Source organism: Mytilus edulis, chromosome 12 (genome assembly GCF_963676685.1).
Source record: "Mytilus edulis chromosome 12, xbMytEdul2.2, whole genome shotgun sequence".
NCBI classification, from domain to species: domain Eukaryota; kingdom Metazoa; phylum Mollusca; class Bivalvia; order Mytilida; family Mytilidae; genus Mytilus; species Mytilus edulis.
The window spans coordinates 59,084,634-59,093,497 of NC_092355.1; positions in this window are offsets into that span (position 1 = coordinate 59,084,634).

Here is an 8,864-nt window from a genome sequence, read left to right on the forward strand (position 1 = left end):
TTATTGTGGGACCACGTGCTATCATGAATGAAAAGTTTTATTGAGTGATACAATTGCTTACGGAATAACACGTGATGTGCTGTTAGCTAATCAGAATAAAGTATTATAATGAAACATACATCTAATGTAATTATAAGAAAATAAAGTTAAATATCTGAGCTGCGTCTTATAAAAATCGATCTTATGCAAATGGAAAGAAGTATACCTGTTAACTTATATTTGGGTTGAAAATTATCTATGCAATGTTTGTAGCTCTTTGAAAATTGAGTTGATATAAGAACCAACAAAGAACCATATTTCATCTTTTATTTTTTATTCAAATCATCAAAAATTAAAACAAATAAGTATTCTATACATGTATTGTATATGTGCACTTGAATAAGGTCGATTTCTATTTTTGAAATAATCATCCTGCCAGTAAGTGAAACCTTTTTACGCTATCTTTTTACTATTCAGGACCAGACAAAATAACAATACCAATGGTTACCGTAGATCGATCGGGATAAAGGGTGGCAAATTGTAACTGTTACTGGAAACTGATGGTTTATTGGATCAGTGCTGTAAATTTGTCTTTCAAAGTACCTTTAATAGAGTTGTTGCAATTGTTCTTATAAGATATATACTAATAGTGCAGGTGTATTGGCACAATTTTGTCACCTATTTCCAAGATTTAATCATCACTCCGTTCATGACTGTATACTTCTGATAAATGATTGTTTTGAGTGCATCTGCGTGACTGTACACTTCTTATAAATGATCGTATTGAGTGCACAATTCAAAAGATATAATTGGTAATCTAAGCTCACCAATAATAGAGTGCTATTAGGTTAACAGCTGTAATTGTGAACAAACATTGTCAAAGCAATGTCCTAGTTGAGGAGGGATCGGAGGGGTCCTGATCCCGAAATCCCGGGCTTAGAACATGAAATTCCGCTCGAGGTCACGAATTTAAAGAAAATTCAATCCCGACATCTGAAATTCGACAAAAAAAAATTATTCCCGGATCCCGAAATACCGAGCTTAAAAACACCCGATCCCGACGTCCGGAAAAAGGTCCTGCCCCTTCCCTAGTTCCAATGAGCCAATACCATTCCATCGAGTCGACTGGGTTAAAGTTTCATATTTTAACCTCTCCATTTCTCTCTCATGTTATTTTTTCTACGATGTATTTTATTTTATTAATTTATATTTAATGCGAATTTTTTTTCTTTCCCTTTTCTTTCTATCCGTTATGTCATTAAGCGTTCGTTCTCACGCGCATATACATAATTTTGAAAGATTATATCAGCGATGTTTAGTACAAGTTTGAAAATTGATGCCGATCAAATCTTTATTATTTCTTGAAAACACGAAATAGAATGTAAATTGTAATGTAAGCTATCTCACGAGTACATTTCTTGTGAGATATTTATAAACTAATAAACAATAATATATAGAATCAGGAACATATATATGTTAAATATACTGTTCCCAAATAGAATAGAGTTATTGCCTTTGGATAGACACACTAAGTGAATTGGTTGAGAACATTGAAAAGGCCAGGGCCGTAACTAGCCTCTTCTAATAGTGAGGCAAATATATATTCGCCGAGCGGAGCGAGGGGTCTTGCCCCCAGAAGCTATGAGAAAAATAACGCAAAATTGTGCATTCTGAGTGTTTCCCGGACTCTTTCTGACATTGAAACGCAATTAATTTTCAGCTTTTTTTTCGACAATATTCTGGTCTCAAAGCAAAAACCTAGATTCATTGTAATTTAAGACTTTAAGGTTTAATGGACAACATTTAAAGACCGATATGTAGGATAAAGCAAAAATCGTAATTCTCATAATCATTAATACCGGATCTGTCTGTCTGTCTGTCTGTTCTGTTCTTGTCTTGTATTGTGCTTAGACTTTGGTGATTTTTTTCTTACTAGATTTAGTGACAGTGCAGTATTATACTTTAAGTACTAGTTCTGAAGTCGACACTAGGGCCATCTTGTCCCTGTTTTACGGTATTAATGTTTCTTTTATTGTTGAAGACCCTCCTGTAACTTTGACCATTGATCATTAGTATTTTTTCTATGCATTGACTTTGCGTGCGATTAGGTTTCGTGCACATTTACTCCATATTCCTTTATTTTATGTTAAAGGGTCTGAACATGACAATGCAAGAACAATAAAAAAAAAAAAAAGTCATATACGGCAATTCATTATTGTTTTTTTTTCTTCAAATTATTTGATACCGGGAAATTGGTGACCTTACTTTAATTTTAACCAAAGCTATCTAGTTTTATCTACCCCCAAAAAAGCCAGTTTTGTATTATTTGATATTAAGTTCAATTCTCCATGCAGAAACGACAATTTTTTTCTTGAAGCATCGTATATTCATAAAATATTTTCTCGCACAATATCTGGACATCGGTGGGCATGCAACATTGCAAAACCACACGTTTACAAATGAAAATCAACACTCAGACTATAGTCATAAAGCAATAAATGAACAAAAGACAAACCCGGGACACAGAAGTACAAACAATAGACCATCAACTCTGAAAACTAAAGGAAAATAGAAACATGATCAATCACGAAAAACATGCATGGCGACACCAGAGAGTGAAGAGAACTTGCTTCTAGCTAGACACTTTCCGTGAAAACAATTTGATATAAAGACAATCTTTTGTTTCAGTTTTTTTTTTTTTTTTTTAATTTCTAACATGAGGCATTTGCCTCATTTGCCACAATGTAGTTACGGCCCTGAAGGCACTGTTGTTTTATATGGGATGTGGAAACAGTCAAGTGGTTCCTAGATTTGATAGCATTCTTCAACAGCAAATCCAAATCTTGCAAGATTAAAAGTGTAACTTTGATTGATTGATTGTTTAATTTTGATTTGTGAAGTATAGAGTGGCAAATATTTACATATATAAAAGATAAAATATGTGGCCTCTGCATAGTGGGTTGTAAATGGGAAAACGGGTGTAGTGGACATAAATTAATTTTTACAATAGGCTACATTTAAGAGGAGTTAGAAATGTATCTATCATATATTTTCGAAACAGTACAATTCTAAGGGAGACAATTCTATAGTCGGCCATCATTTCGTAAAATTGGCGCTACAGTATAATTATGTAGGAGAAAACTCTATAGTTATCCATTATTTCGAGAAGCATGCAGTTAAAGTGTATAGTAAACTGCTATGTCAAATTACACCAAATTGACAAATCGTGATGACATTTGTTCAGAAGTGCCAATCTTCTCAACTTGTACTAAGCTATTTGTACAGCGTCAACAGAATTTATTAAAATGATGGCATTGATAGATAGAACTTATAATTAGTATATAAATAAAAAATAATAAAGCTTTTGATAACCATGGTAATGTGTAATAAAAATGTTTTTGATGATTCTGCGAGACAGTCGTCAATGTTACAAGCGGTATTAATGTATACATATTCTACTACTGGTGGGGGTGTTTAACGACCTTGACTAACCACGAGGGTCTCGAATAGTCGGCCATTTTATAAACGACAACTCACATCAAGTTGACTTTCATTCAAAAATGATCTTTTGAAACATTATCAGCATTTAAACTTACTTTTAGTAACTGCCCTTATACATCATTGGTGTGTAGGACAATAACGATCAACTTTTAAAGCAGACATATTATCCCTGTCAATGGCAATGTTCTGTGAAAGGACTTATTTCAAAAGTACATTTGATTCTTGCTGAGTTGCAATATTTCTTGTTTTGATTGAGACAAAACAATTCATCGCGTGTGGAATCCGAAACTTAAAAATGACGGTCATATCTTAGAAGTTAAGAATAACACAATGTTTGCACACAATTAATGTCCATCTTTATAAACAATAGTAAAATTGTTTTGACTGAGATGGATAACATTAATATCGCTTCAATAGTTTTCATTCTTATTGTGTCTTTACCTACATTGATGTGACAGTAAGCGGCCTCAGCAATGTTGTAAGCTACTATTTCTGAGTTTGGACAGATGGTATATATTGATAACTTTGCTTTGCATGAATTGGACAGCATTCATGTCTTTTTCAATTAGTATGAATTATTTATGTGTATTGTTAATAATTATATGTATGCCCTCTTTCACTGCTAATAGATCAAATTATATAATAAGAACGGAGTTAACTATTACTAATTTTAGAACAACAGAATTAATGCTAGTCCCAATACTAGAACACATGCGCAACATCGCGAGTCTCCGGAGTCTCTTGTAAAGCTTACATGACTATACAGCAACACGAGATGGGGAAACGATACCAGAGGGACAGTCAAACTCTGAGTTCGAAAATAATCTGACAACGCCATGGCTAACAACGAAAAAAGACAAACAGACAAAAACTAGTACACAAGACACAACATATAGAAGACTAAGCAACACGAACCCCACCAAAAACTGAGGGTGATCTCTGGATGCTCCGGAGGGTAAGCAGTTCCTGCACCACATGTGACATCCGTCGTGTTGCTCATGTTATTACACTTTCAAGTCTGATGTGCGTTTTATTTTTTAATACTATACTAAAGCTCTTAAGAGGCCGCCAAGGTTAAAGTGCAGAAACAAAAAACAGCCAATTAATAAAGATAGTGTGTTAATTAGTAGGCGCATTATGTAATGAAAAAAAGAATAAATAATTCGTAATGTTATCTTTAATGATGATGATTGCTTCCTTTACGTCATACATTGTCGTAAATGATGTTCAGATTGCGAGAAGTTATCATTGTTAAAATTTGAAACGACAATTATCGCTTACTATAAAGTGTAGGTTGTGCTTATTGTTGAAGGCCGCAGAATGGTCTGCAGTTGGTATTTTAATCTTTTTCATTATTTGGTTGTCATCTGACCATCTCTAATCTTGACATTATAGTTATAATGGTACGGTTTTTAAACGTGTGTCTGCAGTCAAATTTGGAGATCATCTCTGATTTTTAAAGGTTATCGCCATTTTCAATCAAGTTTTATATACTTGTATGATGATACTATGCTGAAGCTCTAGTCTTAAGAGGCCACGAAAGGTTAAAGTGCTGAAACAAAGAAAAAACAGATAATTTATAAATATATAACGTTAATCGATAGGCGTGTTATGTAATGTAAACAAGAATATATAATTAATGATGCTGACTGCCACATTTACGTCACACACTGTCGTAAAAGATGTTCAGATATATATAGCTAGTATATGTGATTGTCAAAAATAAGAACCGACAATTATCGCGTACTATACAATGAAAGTTGTGCTCATTGTTGAAGGCCGCACGATGGTTTATGGCTGGGTGTATTTTTGTTAACTTTTCCCTGGTGGGTTGTCATCTGACCCTTTCTAACCTTGACATTTTAGTTTTTATGGCTCTTTTTTCTTTGTGTCTTCAGGTAATTAGAGGATCACCCTTGATTTCGAAAAGGTCATCGTCATTGCCAATCAAGTGTTATATACTTCTTTATTATACTATGCTGAAGCTCTATTCTTGAGAGGTCGCCATAGGTTATAGTGCTGAAATAAATAATAAAAAACCCAGCACATTGAAAAATATATAACGTTAATTAATAGGCGTGTTATGTAATAAAAACAAGAATGGTATAATCAATGATGCTGACTGTCTCGATTACGTCATACAATGTCGTAAATGATGAACAGATAGCGATGTGTTCTCATCTTCAAAATAAGAACCGACAATAATAGCTTACTATACAATGAAGGTTGTACTCATTGTTGAAGGTCGCGCGATGGTCTATAGATGTTTTTTTTTTTTTTTTTTTTATCTGTTTCCTGTTTGGTTGTCAGCCGACCCTTTCTAGCCTTGAGATTTAAGTTTTTATAGCCTTGATGGCATCAAATGTGTGTCTGCAGGCAAATTTTGGGATCAGCTTTGATTTTTTTTAAAGGTTATCACCATTGACAATCAAGTGTTATGTTCGTCTTTGACGGTACTGTGCTGATGACGTCGCCAAAAGTTGAAGTGCTGAAACAAAACCCAGCTTATCAATAAATATATAACGTTAATTAATAGGCGTGTTATGTAATGAAAACAAGAATAAATAATACGTTATGTTATCTTCAATAATGCTGATTGCCTCCCTTACGTCATACGATGTCGTAAAAGAAGTTCTGATAGCGAGTAGTTGTCATCTTCAAAATAAGAACCGACAATTATAAATTATTTTTCGGTATTAGTTGTGTGCATTGTTGAAGGCCGCACAATCACGTGCGCGCAATGGCCTGTTGTTGTTTCAAAATCGTTTTCCTGTTTGGTTGTCATCTCACTCTTTCTAACAAAGTGCTGAAACCCAAAAAACAACAAATAAATAAACATATAACGTTAATTAATAGGCGTGTTATGTAATGAAAACAAGCATAAATAATATACGTAATGTTTAACGATGCTGATTGCCTCCTTTACGTCATATAATGTCGTCAAAGATCTTTTGAGAGCGAGTAGCAATCGGAACAACTCGGCCATCATCGCTACGCAGTTATTTGTTCGTGCAACCAGAAAGGCTGAGTTAGTTCCGATTTAGCGAGTAGTTTTCATGTTCAAAATTTGAACAGACAACTATCGTTACTACTAGTATACGGTACGGAGTGTGTTCATTGTTAAAGGCCGCACAATGACCTGTTGATTATACATCATTTACATTTTTTCTTTGCTGGATAGTTAATTCAGTGGTTATCATACTATACATTTTCTTATTTTTATAATGTTATCGTTTGTGTCGTTTATGAGATGGTACGTGATTGGTTGACCTCTGACCCTTTTTATAGTTTTTCTTGCATTTTTGTCAAATTTCAAAATCTAAATCTGCTGGCAAATTTCGAGTCATATTTAATTAATAAAAAGGGTTTCGGAAATTGCCATTCATGAATGTACATTTGGTTTCTGTCGCCTTTCTTTTACAGCCTGACATATTTTCAAGAAGCCCGTCTCTTTCTATTCTTCGAATACATTAGTACCTTTAATAGATGTATTTGGCATCACTTTTAGGAATTTGGGGTCCTCAATGCTTTCCAATTCGTATTTTTTAATTTTAAATTTTAATTTTTTTAATCGAGCGACACTGATAAGATGCAACACACGTATGAAGTACACAAGTTCATGGTATTTATGATGAGTTTGTTTACTGAAGATCGTATATTGATCTCTTTATGTGTCTTTTGATGTTTGTTTCGTTGTGTTATTGCCCCATTGATAGTCGCATAACTTCTTTTTGTTTATATCCATTCGTTGTTACAGGTTACAACGAATTAGTTTAAAACCAAGAATGCCATAAAATTAACAATTGTTCTTTTTTAAGATAATGTTGTCATCACACGCGGGTGTTGTTCGTGCTAACATTAGGACATAAGGGGTTGTAATTAAATAGATGAAAGTTTTAAAATGAATTCAAAAAGCAGCCAGGAAAATGTGTTCTAAAAAGAGGTGTTAATTGTTTCTTCATTCTAAATTGTTCATTATACGTTTTCTCTCCAAGGTGTTAAATTACTTTTCAAAACAGTGCAAGACTGGCTAAGACATTTTTGTTTGAAAATCATAAAACAAAATGGCGGCGATGATGTACGGAAGTCGTAAAATGTCAGTGAGACGAGAAAATTACATCTTTTGAAATTGTTACTTGAAAGACTTGTAACGCATTGTCCGGCAAGAAACCCATCGTTGCCAAAGAAAATATCGTTTGTTCTCCAGGAATGTAATTGGACTTGAACGGTGAAACGGTTCTGAGTAATTAAATGTTTCGATGCCCAATTAACAGTTTGTGTTTTGACATTAACGTGCAGGTGCACGAGCTTGACCATAAAAACTGACAGACTGTATAAGAAAATGCATATCAATGGAGGTTACTGAATTTGATAGTTTGTCCGGTCTCATGAATCGGACTGTTAAACCAAAGACAATGTTGGTGAAACACTTGAACTCTTTTTTATTTTGATGTTACTGTTTTGTTGATACCGCAATAACCTATAAAACAGTTTTCTGTTTTCTGTATAACAACAAAATAATCAAACTGCACTGATCTATCAAGATTTTATTTTTCGTTCTTTGTATACTTCAAATGTCCATTGATATATAACTAATGCAATGCATTACTACTAGTAAGTATATCATTGACATAATTCCCGGCTAATTTTGACTGAAGACATGAAACAAATAGTTCTTTTTTCTGACATGTCTGAATGCCGATTGAAATGTTGGTATTTAATAACAAGAATGGTAATTTATTTTAATTTCTCTTTTCTTGAATATCTATGAAATATTTGCCATTAGTGACCACTACTGGGACGCTGAACGCAATGTTATTTAATATGAAATCACGTTATTTGGGATTTTTTAATCTGGCTTACGTCACAATGATTTGATAAAAAATATTAAAAACTGAAAATGGAAATCATCGGGGAGAATATGTCAAAGATACAACAACCCGATCAAAGAGCAAACAACGGCCGAAAGCCACCAAACGGGTTTCAACACATAATATGAAACTAAGATACATAAATTAACCAGGGACTACTATAAGTTACTGACATGTCAGCTCCATACTCTTCATATTAAAATTAAATACAATCCCTCTCGTTAGGGTTTAGCATCATACCATCATAAAATACACGAGGAGAACATACCCCGTAAATCATTAGCTTGATTAACAATGACGCTGTTACGGATTTTTTTTTATTTTCCTTTCCAATAAAATATGATATAGATATATTGATGTATACAAATGTCAAGTGATGGACAATGAACCAGATAACTTATAGATATAATTTACGTAATAATTATAAAATAAGAAAACGATAAAATGCATAGATATAATTTACGTAATAATTATTAAAAAAGAAAACGATAAATTGCATAGATATAGTTTACG